The sequence below is a fragment of the Lucilia sericata genome, unplaced genomic scaffold (genome assembly GCF_015586225.1).
Source record: "Lucilia sericata isolate MDLA Ls3-8-SP2 unplaced genomic scaffold, ASM1558622v1 Contig000005F_arrow, whole genome shotgun sequence".
Lineage (NCBI taxonomy): Eukaryota > Metazoa > Arthropoda > Insecta > Diptera > Calliphoridae > Lucilia > Lucilia sericata.
In genome coordinates this window covers 646,441-659,988 of record NW_023994046.1, presented here as the reverse complement: position 1 = coordinate 659,988, position 13,548 = coordinate 646,441, and the positions used below count along the sequence as shown (strand labels likewise).

Genomic DNA, 13,548 nt, shown 5'->3' with positions numbered 1-13,548 from the left:
ATTTAAAATCGTGGCATTTAAATACAGACATTTTTTCCAAGATTTAATCGCTTGTTACGAAAAAAAAAACTAAAAGTATTTTAATATAAAGAAACTTGTAAATTTCCTTAATTCTTAGTATATTAAAAAAATTAATTTAATATTTATTTTATTATAAGTATTTATTGTTTCTTTTTTCAATATATTTTAGGATTTTAATAAAATTAAAAGCTTAGACTGAATATGGGTTAAGTCGATATTTTTCAAATGTCACCAAATTAAAATAATAACTTGATTTTTTTTCTTATTTATAAAAAAATGTGATGAAAAAAACTCCTAAAAATGGACTTAACAAGTTTACGTACAGAGCTAAAGATATTGTATGTATATTCAATGTAATAATCTTTGCTCTTTGGAAGAAAGTTAAAAGCTTTTTAAATATAGTTTTATTAATTATTTAAATTTTCATTCTGAATAAATGCTTGACACTTCACTAGACACTTTTCGATCTGTCCATTATAAAAATAATATCCTACTATTAAAAAGAATAAACTATTGCCAATATCTAAGCATCAAAAGAGTTCGCCAATAATGAAATAGTCCTGAACTATAGGATTAATTTATAAATTTTGAGTTCATTCAACACACTTACAATCTATTTAACCCTTTAACCTTAAAATTATTTCTGCAGAAAAAAGTAACATCATCTTATTTGATATAAAAAAGCAAGTAGACATTTGGAAGAAATAACAAAAAAAAAAAATAATAATAAAATCAAAAGCATTGTGTCAATGAAATTGGACAAAATATATATTAAATTCTATTCAATTGTAATAAATACAAATCGGTTTGTTATTCTGTTATTCTACTAAAAAAATGCATATAAAAATTGTAATAATACAACAAATCTAGCAAAAAATACGACAATCGTTTATTTAATGCTGCGTAAATTTGATAAAACATAAACACATTTTTATACTTATGTATGTATGTATTATATTTAAGACAGCAAATACAATAAATAAATACGTATTTTATAAATACAATAATAATCGTGCAATTGGCTTCATTCTACATGGCGCTACAAGGACACTCGTTTAAAGCTTGAAATATGTATATTTTTATAAATTTTATTTGGTGCAAACATATTTTATCTTTAGATTAATATGTTCACCATGAAATTGTAACAAACAATTCAGTTCTGCTTTTTATTCATTTATACCTTAAACGTTTGCCGTCGGCCATATTTTATTAATCAATAATAAAAGTCAATGAAATTCAATTGTTTGGCGCACATTTTTCTTCACAAAAATCGAAAAGAAAATTGAAAGAAAATCGCTTAAAGCAACAATTGTTTCTTGTTGTTATTGTTGGTTGTGCAACCAAAAAACCACCTCCATTATTAATTTTATTCTTTTATATTTTATCAGTTCTAAATCGGATCACATGCTTCTTCTAAATGTCAACATTTACTTAAGGCTCCGAGTTGCTTCTTTCTTAAAACTTTCATATTCGCATACAAAGAAAACAATTCATTTTCATTTCGTTACTCTTTCCCAAAAAAAAAACTTCCTGGGTGTGAGTTTGCTTAAGTATTTATAATGTAGACAGGGGAGCCGAAAAAATTTATAGCGATTTTTAGAATTATATTTAAAGATATGTACAGGAAACTTGATTGTAATTCCAGCAAAAACTTACATTGAAATGTAAGCTGTTAAAGTGCTAAAATTAACTTACACAATAGCATTTTCATTATTTGAACATGGTGATGACATTGCAGGCAAGTGCTTACCACGCTGGCTTACAAATAGGGAGTTAGGTAAGTACTTACTACACCTGCAAATAAGAAGTTGGTTTTGAAATAAAAATAGCCTCATATGCTACAAAAAATTCGAAAGCAGATAATGAAGTGCTTTATCCGTGTGAAGCCCTATACCACGGTGGTACTTTTGCGACCAGAGCCCCTGTCAAAAAGCCGTGGCAGGAAAAGCACTACTCCAGTTGAGTCCCAGAAGAAACGGGGCTGGTAACCCTATACGACACTCATACAACAATGTCAACGCCTACACCGATTTCTATTAAAGACTTGCCGCAAAATTTGCAATTTTACCACAACTAATCTCGTCAGACAAAACACCACTAAAATCAAAACCTACATCCGACCTCGTCAGACCAATACCTTCCAAATCTCGAATACTCAAACAACACGTGCAACCAACTCTCATTCCCACCCACCAGCGTAATAACACTCAGCAGTCACACTTAGATTCCTTGAATACAAAAACACATTCAATGCGTCATGATAAATATCAGACTGAGTCCAAAATCAAAATCCGAATTCAAAACAGACGCTCCTAACGAAGACTCTACAAATCACACTACTATCCCTTCTACACTGCCACATATTCTATACACATTCACTCAACACAAACTTATTCTCCTTCACACTCAAGCCATCTAATGTCCTCTTTGATCTAGAAGCGATGCAACCACGCATCACTTGGAGGGGTTCCCGCAAGCACTTGCATTGGCACCACAGAGACCGTACGACACACGTACGATACCCCACCATACCGCAGCACAATAAGTTGCACAAGCAACGAAAAGTCCATCGTAAATATGGTGTACAGCACGTCGACTGAGGCCCCATTCACTCCTCAAAATTAGCGGACCAAAGTAAGTCGTAGGTATATTAGATTCCGCACAGTCGAATATTACACTCTTACATTCTTTCGTTTGCCCTGCTCATAAATATTCGCATTAAACATTCAAAGAGTTTATTTGTTTGGTGTTTCTAACAAATGGCTGTTGCTGTTATTGATGTGGTTGTAATACTTAGTAAAAAAAGGAGTTGAGAATTTACTTACACACGCACTCACTTACAAAAATGTTGGTTTTGGCATATTTATGAATATCTGTGCATAAATTACAATTATTATTGTGGCTGGGTTGTTGAACCATTTTAGATTATTATTGTTTATAGATTTTGGGTTGTTATTTTTTTATGAATAAAATAAAACAAGAAAAAAGTAAAAGTTCAAGAAAAACTTGTAAACAACAGTTATTTCATACGAACGAATCCTAACAAATAAAAACCTCATAAATATTTAACTAATAATTTGATGAGAATGAAAAGTAACAGGTAGCACTCTCCCCACCTCAGGATATACACATATACATATGCGTTTGATTATTAAAATTATACACAAAAAAAAATTAAAGATAAAAAAGTTTATTTACGATTAATCGATTATTAAAATTACTATGAAAAAGTTTTAGCAAATAAAAATGAAATGGCCAGAATATATGTATGTATGTGTGTATTCTTCGGCATTTTTATAAAACTCTCACAGACACTTTTATCCTACAGTCAGTCCGGTTTGTAGTGACATCATGGTGAAGGTCATGTTAAATTTAGTCCAGTCTTATTTAAAATTCTATTGCACACAAAATTGTTTGAAGAAGATTTTTTTGGAAAACGCAATTTCATATTTTATCTTTGGACAATTTTTAAAGTTTATTGACACAGATACCTGTGTTGTCATTCACTTTTTTATAATCCTTGAAAAATGTTACTTAAAAAGGTACTTTTTAGTTGTTTATTTTCTTCTTAAAAAAAATTAGGTGAAAAAGATAACAAACAAAGAGTTTTGTAGTAGCACCCAAAGTAAATCAAGAAAATCTTAAATTTATAAAGAATTTTCTAGTTATTTAACACTGGGTTATAGAGAAAATCTAGAGATCGAGGACTGGCATTTATTGATGGCATCTATGGTTGATTTCATTGATTTAAACAAATTAAATTTCAAATTTAATTTACATTTCTGGTTTCATATACATATGTATATGCATGAAATCAGTATTGTTTGTGTTAAAATGTAATTATGTAAAAAATTATAATTAATTCCACCAATTATCCACCGCTAGACACGATATAAAGTTATTAATCCTTTAGATTCTTTGAGACCATTTACTATATTTATTCAACAACATCTACATACAAATTTTAAATTAATAATTGTTTCTTTCCCCTTTTGATGTTGGTTTCATTCTCGTTGACAAGTAATGGACTTATAGAACTTTTGAATGTCCTTTAACCTATAAAACACGTGCAGAATTAACAACATTTGTTAACGACATTTGCGTATTTTTGGACTTTAATAACACAGCAATAAAATAAATCGTAGACTTTCTGTAAGTTATTAACAAAAATAACAAAATCTTTATCTATCACGACATATACTCGTTGTATTAAATGTCTTTGTCATAATTTCTGTACGAATATAAATATTTTAAAGAAACTAACGTTAAAATGATTGATGATTATTGAATAGATGATTTTTCTATTGATGAAATGATTAAATGATTGAATGGCACATGCTAACAAAGAAAATTCTATACAATTAGATGTTGACAGTAGAAGCATCTTGCAACACAAATATACTACTTTATCAATAGACGCAGGCAATAGAAAATAAATTGAAAATATTTTCATCATTTTTCATCTCAATTGTATTTTCTTAGATTGCTTCTATCAATGGAAAAGTAACTTAGCCATACATATTTGAATTATGCACAATTAGTTTTTGCATTACATATTTACTTTTTTGTTCGTGTCTAGTCCAGGCAATTTTATATTTTTATATGTTTTTAAAAATACACCCATGTTTACATTAATACGGACACATGGTAAAAAGTTCAGACAATTAAATTAAGCTAAAGATAAATTAAGCTAAAAATCAAAGTACTCAAGGTTAAAATTTATATAAGGAAACATGAAAAATTCAGTATTATTGCACTTTTTGACTCTGTTACATATAAAATTCTTTTTAATAGACTAGTCGACTGACAAGCCCATATACTTTTAAATGGACTAGTTATTCGACTAAATAATAGTCTACTCAAAAGAATAGTTTTTAGCAGAGTAAGGAGAGCGTTCAAATTGATTTCTCTCTAGAGAGATATTAATTCGAGCGAAATAAATTATTTACTTTATTGTGAATATATCTTTTTTTCTCCTGAGTTTAAATATAAATCTCACGAGAAATATTTAAATTTATAGAGCGGAAAATACATTTCTCTTATGAAACGAGTACAAAAGAATTTATCGGGAGTTTTACGCTCATCTTTTTTAGTTTTTTACGACCTCACACACATGCACATTTTTTTCATAATTTTTTTGTTTTTTACATCGCCGTAAAACAAGTTTTGTCGCACACATTTTTTGTATGTGAGTTTTACTCAAATTCTTTTCATTTCGATATCTCTCGTGAGATGAATTAAAAAATCAAAATACATAGATATCGCTCATGAAGTGAACATAAAATATTAAGAGTTGAAATAAAAATACTTCTCGCGAATTTACTTTACTGAATTTGCTACTGTCGGACAGGCGACCCAGCCAGATCTTTCTTGCATTGTTTAACTAATATGGAAGTGGTAGTATAAGATTGGAGGTAATTGGCTTAAAATTTTAGCGTGTCCATATGATCTTTCCAACTTCAGGATAAATTAAGCCTCGATGCGCTGCAAGCAGATATGGCCATCATACGCAGATTTATAGTTAGGATGTGCAATATAGTGTTTAGTGCTTCCGAAAGACTAGTTCTTAGGGCACCTCTTATCCCAATGCATACTGATCTCTGAACTGAATTTCTTCTTACAAAAGATCCATATATAAGAATAGGACGTACTATAGCTGTGTACATCCATTTAACTATGTTGGAACTCGGTCCCCATTTCATTCCAAACATCTTACGACAGGTGTTTATTAGTCAGTAGACTATTTAATATACTATGTTGTTATGCTAGTAAATAAACCATACCATCGACTAATCAATACTCTAGTAATTAGCCTAGTCAATAGATTACTCCATAAACTTGTCAACAGACCAATCCATAGACTTGTACATTAGTGTGTACCGTGGACCACTTTTTTCGTAGGAATATCTCTCAAACGATGAGCATTAATGTACTGAACACGAGAAAAATAAAGTACCAGCAATTGGAAATCTTGACTCAGAACAATATGTTCAAAAAAATTGTCTTCAATATTTACGAAATGGGTCTCAAAAATTCCGTACTACGTAGTTTAGTAAAACAAAATAAAAACTTCGATTACACATAATTGCATTATTCCGGAATTGTTCAATACGTTATTGTGTTTTAAAATGCAAATATTAAACATTATTCTGGAAAAAATCTATAATTCAATTTGAAGGTTAGCCAAACAAATTTTTTGCATTTCCTTTAAATTTTAAAGTCATAATAAATCATAAATTTCTTAGAAAATTCTGGATTTTTTCAACAAAAGCATGTTTTATTTTTAAAGTTATCCTTAATCCTTGTAATGAAAGTGTCACATTTTCACAGCCACTTTTTTAATCCAAAATAAAGAAAAAATATCTTAAATTACCTTGAAACGTGTTGATGTTGGAAGATAAAAGAAACAAAAAAGGCCAAATCTTTATAAATTTTAAATTATAACGATATTCTTTGTTCACTTTTTGTTATTAATTATCTACTTACTCTTCTTCTAATATTCTTAAAAAATTCTTTAGTTATTTGCCAGTGTTGGCGTAGAGAAATGTCATTGTATTAAAACATTTAATACTTTTTTTTCATTGGAAAACTTGTTATCATCCTCCACAAAAATATAAAATTTCTTAAGAGTAGCGAGCAATTTTTTTTTATTTTTTTACTAACATCCTAATTAAAAATTATTCATCAGTTCACTTTCATAACTACAAGATAGAATTTGTTTTTTATTGTTTAAGTTAACATTTGCTTATTTGTATCTTTCTTTTTCTTTTGTCCACTAACCAACTAGTCAACCATCCAACCATTTAGCCAGTCCTTATTGTTTAAATGTTGAGTGCAAAAGTGTAAGTACTGACATTTTCTATTTGACACCTGAGAATTAGTAAAAGTTGTCTTTTTTCCCTATTCTTATAAAATTTATAGTAATTTCGAGAACTCTGCAAGTACAACAAAGGCTTAAGTTTTTTAACTGCTTTTATGCTTCAAGTACTTTTTGTTTGTAACGCTTTACAAATTTCTAAAAAAAAATAAGTGTACTAAAACTAAATATCTCTGTATTTCTTTCACACAATTGTTTTTTTCATTCAATGTGAATACACTGTACAAAATAGATTTTGACAAATATGAATTATATTTAAACAATTCTTTGGTTTTTTAGTTTTACAACTACAACATGTTTATATGAATATTCTAAATAATATATTACAAATTATCTTAACATGCAATTTTTGGCAGTGTAGTCATACAAAGAGGAAGAAGTTAAAATTTTTACATTAATTTTTAGAAAGTTTCTTTTTATCACTTTGTAATGGCATTGTAAATGGTGTTTGCAAAACAAAACCCATATAAAATTTAAAATTAATAGACCCTTAAACCTGCAAAACTACATGTATGTATATCTAAAGAATTAATAAAATTTACAATAATTGTATAGGAAATTGAAAATATAGAAATAAAACCACATAATGGGATATTTTAATTGTCAATTCAGTGTACAATTTTTGAGTAGAAAATTTTCGAATCTGTTTTTTTTTTTTTTGTTTTTTCCTTTTAAATCAATGTCAAAACTAATCTATATATCGGATATTTCAGCAATAGGAGTGAAACTGACCTCGCAATACTACAACTAAATATCGATCTCCGACCGAAAATAATAGACATATGGGCAATTTCGGGTCAACTTACCCAACATTTAAAATCGATGTTTTCCGATTTGGATCAAAGTTGGACATTTTGGTCATAGTCAAAGTGTGGACAATTTTTGCTAGGACCTATATGTGAGAAGTTACACTCATTTGAATAGAACCCTGTATCACCAAAGTGTCCACCTTTGACTCCCTCTAAGTCCGACAGTTCTTGTCCGATAGATCTAAAAATTAGTGTCTAAAATTCACGTTGCGATCGCTTAGGTGTCACGATTAATGAAAAACAATTCAATCAAAATTACTACACAGAAAAACTATAATTAACCCAGTAAAATTTATCAGACTAACTATCGTATTATGCTAGAGGTAACTTTCTATTCAATACATTACTCTTCCTGGAATAAATTACATTTTCTTTCTATCGCAAGTACTTCTTGTTGCAGGAAAAAAATGTTCTACTTAAAGAGTTCTTAAACATTTTACAAGTTAATCTATATTATGTTGAATATTTTTAGAAAATATAATTTCATAGAATTTTTATTGTTGTAGTATTATAGGAAATGTGTATTAAAACAATCGACTAATCGGACACCCCAGTACACCCTAAAAACACAAATAAAAAGTTTATGTATTTTCTATATACAACATATTTATTTATCTTTGCACTAAGCTGTAGAAATCAATGATAAGTAAAATCCCATTTGAACTTTGTGCAGCCCACACAACATATTGGTCAAAGTAAATAAGATTGTGGCAGACTTGTAGACTGACAATTCCCTAGTTATTATAGCAGTGAAGGATGCTTCATACTAAGTCAAATCATAAATTAGACGTAAAAATGGTTTAAGTCATTTGCCCCCCATGGTTGGCTGGCAAAGCAACAGGACATTTTAGCCACATGATGAAGGTAAAAAGAAAGAACATTTAAGCCATATATCCATTAATTTTGCATAAGAAGAAACATGTGTATTTGGGGGGAGGATTGAAAGAGAATATCCTGTATCGAATGACATAAAAACACAAATCTATGAACTTAAGATACACTCAGTAGTTTAATTTGACAAGGACAATCATTGAAAGTTGTAATGTAGTGATAAAAACTGAAACGCACATACACGCAAAAGTTAAACTCCCACACACAAACATATTAAATTGTATGTACATGTTTGCATATGTATATTTGTAATGATTACATTGACCTGACATGATTCTAAGGAAGCGGAAGTATTCTATTTCGTCTTTTATTTTGCTTTCTTAAATTATTTTGTTTTATTTTAAACAAAATGAAAAGAAATGTCATGAAATAAAACATTCCATAGAAAATCAATGTCATTTTTTCTTAAATTCATTGCAACAAATGTGAAAAGAAACTTTAATTAATAGGATTTTCATCAATTTCTATTTAAATGCAGGGTTTATGTATTTCATTTAGAAATTTCCACTACTCATATGAAACTCGTTTCTTTTCTGGTTTTGTGTTAATTTACCGCCACAAACTTTTAGTCCCCATTTTTCATTGTGATTGATTGCAAATTGATGTTCAAACTTTCGAACTTTTGTATTTCTATATGTTGGTGTATTTTGTTTGCTGGTTTATTTATTTGTTTGGTTGTAGTTAGAATTTGATGATTTCCTTTTACTCTTCCTTTTTTACTTATCGGACTATAATCATGATTTTAACACGAAATTTTGCAGGCTCTTTGTTTAAGCACTCGCAAAAGAAATCCCACACACATAATAAATTTCAATATTCACTGACCATATTTAGTCAGTCATAGAGCAAACAATTCTGGCAGAAAACCTGCTATTCAACCAATCAACAACAACCGCTTATGGAAAAGTACCGTCTACAACTTAAATTCTCATGAAAAACGTGGAAAACTTTATTTAATTTTGCATTTTTTATTTTCATAGTAAAAGGCCTCTTAAGGTTTTTCATTATTTTGCAATTGATAAACAAAAAAATATTTCTTGATTTCATTTATATTGGACAGTGAGTGGCCAAGCATTAGAAAGCTTTAAACATTATATTATTTTGGCACACAGCAACACTCCAACACCAATTGGTAGAGCCAAGTATTAACGGATCCACATGAAATTTGGTAGAGTAATTTGATTTATTATAAAACATGAATATGTCAAATTATGCACTATAAAGTCATTTTCTGAAGGAGCTTATATGGGGACTATTGTGGACCGATTTGTGTTTGACTTTAGAGTATAATTTCTGGGCTTCTATGTACATAAAATTTCTTTGTGGAAAATTTGTTCACGATTATTGCACAATCAACATATTTAAACCGTATTTCGAGGGACATTTGTATGGGAACTAGGTGAAATCGTAATATAAATTTCAGTTCTCTCTCTCTCTACCGTGTTTTTAACAGACTTATAAACGGATGGACCTGGCTAGATTGCCTTAAAATCTAATAAGGATCCGATCTATATATTGTTCCTAGATCTGTAATACAAACCATATTAGTGTAATGTTTATAAAAAAAGAGTAATATTATTTATACACATACTGTATTTATAAAATTCATATTCATGACAGAATAAAACAGTCAATAACACGCAAAAACAGATAATCTTAAGAAAGAGAAATAATATGACCACATTCCTTAAATGATTCCAACAATTTTTACCACATAGTAAGTTTGTGTGTATTTTGATTGAAACATATGAATGGAAGATGAGTATGAATGAATTAGATATTCATTAGCTTTAACGTGGGTGTAAAAATGATTAACTAAAATCGCTGCTAACGAACGTGAAAGTTAAAAAGAACATTGTAATTTTCTTCTTCATTCCAACCACTCACTCACTATTGCCGTTAGTTGGTTGCCCTTGATTTTTTTCCAACAACTTAATGATGATGATGATATGCCATGAGAAAAGTTTTTCAATTGAGTAATCTGCAAAAAAGTTATTTGAAGAAGATTTATATATTCTTGTAATGAATTGTTGTGGATTTCTCAGTTATTTTCTTTTTTCGCATTGATTTTTTCCTTTTAGTTATAAAATTAACAATGTTTATTATACTATTACTTGAGTTTTAATTAATTCACTTAACACTCTAGTAAAGATTCATAAAAAGGTAGTTTATATTTTTTATTGTTAAAAAGTTTAAATTATAAACCAGAACTTTAATGATGGCAGATTATGTTTGCTGGGAGATATAACAGCTGCAAAAGTGCTTTGAAAATGTTTCATTAATATTTTATTAATAACATCTGATGATTTTGTAAAATGGTTTCCTGTAATCTAAAGGTCCAGTAATTAACGCAATTTTTTAAATATTTAAATTGTTAAATGCGCCATTGAAATCTTAACTATAATCTAACGTCCGTATTTATAAATATGTAACACATAGTAAAACATATCGCTCATTTGCTCCAAGACTGACATACATCAAAAAAGATCGTTGTTTTTTTCTTTTTCTTAATTTCTTTGATAAATTAAACCAGTTTTAAATGTCAGAGGTTAATATATTTTTCATGTAAACTTCTATATCCCATACCAGTTAAGAGAATAAATTGTGATTTATTTTTCACAATAAAGCATTTAAGTTAAATTATATTTGCCTCCCATATATGTATTTAAGCAATTTATTGATTAACAACTAATTTTCTGAAAGAGCCTTTATATTGGGGCTGGCAGGATATGTTGACCGATCCTCATAAAATGTATTTATCCTAAATTTCATTGCGATATTAGCCTTTTTTTAAGCGATTTGTGGACATTTAACCCATTTTCTCAAGGAGGGAGGGGTCAAGTGAGGCCCTAGATAACGCATTACGGAACTATTTCTGTTTCAGTTCTCTACATTAAGGAGTAACTATTTTTCGTTTTATGTTCTTTCAAGTTTTTCTATTTAAATTATAAACAAAAACAATCATATTACGATTATTTAATACAACTAAATCAAGAAACACATTTCCCATCACAAAGCAAACATTTTACACCCACACCTAAACTTTAAAGAATTGTGATTATTTAAAATCTTCTTTGCTGACAAAATTGTGATAAATTCTTAATTAATACCATTAAATTGTGAAAATATTTCATCACTCTTAATCCTCTAATATCCTTACTCTTGACTTTTAACACAATTATTTTGCAATAATAAAATTATAAAATATCTTTTCATTTGCATTTAAACAGTCCTGTTACACATTTTTAAAAATAACAACATTCCTTATTTTATTTATAAATAAATATGTATGTTTGTATGTATGTTTTTCTCTCTTGTCTACATTTGAAGCTAAAATTAACCACAACAAATTTAAGTCATTGTCTAAATTTGTCGTTTGACTCGTACACACATTAGGAATGTTGTTTACTCAACAATGTATAAAACTCCCACTTAAAGGACTTAAATAAAACGTACGAATATATGAAATTCGTCATAATAATAATAAGTTTTAATTAAAAAATGCCTGAGACTTTAACCCCGTTAGTCTCATTTTCACCTGTCAAAAATAAATTATTATCTGGATGTAATAATGTATTAGGGTGAGATGTTAGTGTATGAGACCGAGTTAAATGGCTTGAAAACACAAGCACAAAAAGTCCTGTTAAGAATAATATAACAAAAACGTTAATTAAAAACTTTTCGTCATTCAAATTTCTACAGAATTTTCAAAACAAAAATCATACCATTTAGTACAAGTTTCTAAAATGATATGGTTGTTATAAACGATTTATTTAATACGTACTTGAGTTGTTGTAAGTTTATGGCAGTTATTTAAAAAACGTCACAAAATAACTTACAAACATACATACATACTTATTTTCACCCACTCATGAACTCAATTTGTAAGTTACTCACTCACTTAACCATTGGCTTATATACAAAGTTAGTGAGTCAATCTAGTATCTAAATGTAATGGGTTGATGAGAAATTCTTTCAAAGGCGTCATATTTAACAAAGAAAAATGTCAACAGTTCCAAAAACAAACTAAAACTAACTATATAGTCAGTCAACAAGAAAACTTAAGTGTTATAGCGATTATCTTTTTACACAACTATACAAGTAGACACTGTTTCAAATTTTAAATATATGTATGTATATAATACCTATGCATATACTTTGTGAATATCCCTATGAAGGCCCCGAAGAGAACGGATTCTTATCGGATTGTTATTTTTTGGAAGTAACAAAGCAATATTCAAAAAACCTTAAAATTCACCAAATTATGTTTTTTTCATGTTATAACATTTACATTTTAAATTGTACTCTCATCTGAGTGCCTTTCATATAATTTAAACCAATTTATATTTCTTTACATGTTTATTTATGTATATTACTTTGATTTTATAGACAAACTTGTTGCTTTATAAAATCATTTGCCACAAATGCATTAAAAATATTAAAAGATATAAGCTGTTAAATTTATGAAAATTTTATACAAATATGCAAACATGTGTTGTCACTTAATATATTTTACTTTACACAAAAATAAAATAAAATACTATAGGAATGTAAAATAATTTAAATTTATTAACATTTAAAATGTTTATTTAAAAACAGAAGTTAGTGTACTTTGATAATCATCATTGAATTAAAATCACTAACAAGCTATATGTACTGTCAAAGACAACAAAACAACTTTAAATGTGTAGCTATTTTTATTGCTAGAACATAAAAAGTGATCGGTATTGTGTGTGTCAACTAACAATCGATATAAGTAGATGTATAGTCACAAGTTCTAATATGGGGATATAGCTCAGTGGTAGAGCATTCGACTGCAGATCGAGAGGTCCCCGGTTCAAACCCGGGTGTCCCCTGAATTAACTTTTTTAATTATTGAAATCATCAAATATTTTATTAAAAACTGGAAACATTTAAAGTATTATTGAAAATATTTGAAAAATTCATTTA

General features: G+C 28.6%; 1 non-coding gene across 1 annotated transcript; it reads left to right on the top strand.

Annotated features, from left to right (window-relative positions):
- The first annotated feature begins 13,382 nt into the window (after positions 1-13,382).
- Trnac-gca lies at positions 13,383-13,454 on the top strand. The gene has a single exon. It is a non-coding gene; the product is annotated as a tRNA-Cys (tRNA).
- Positions 13,455-13,548: the final 94 nt, after the last annotated feature.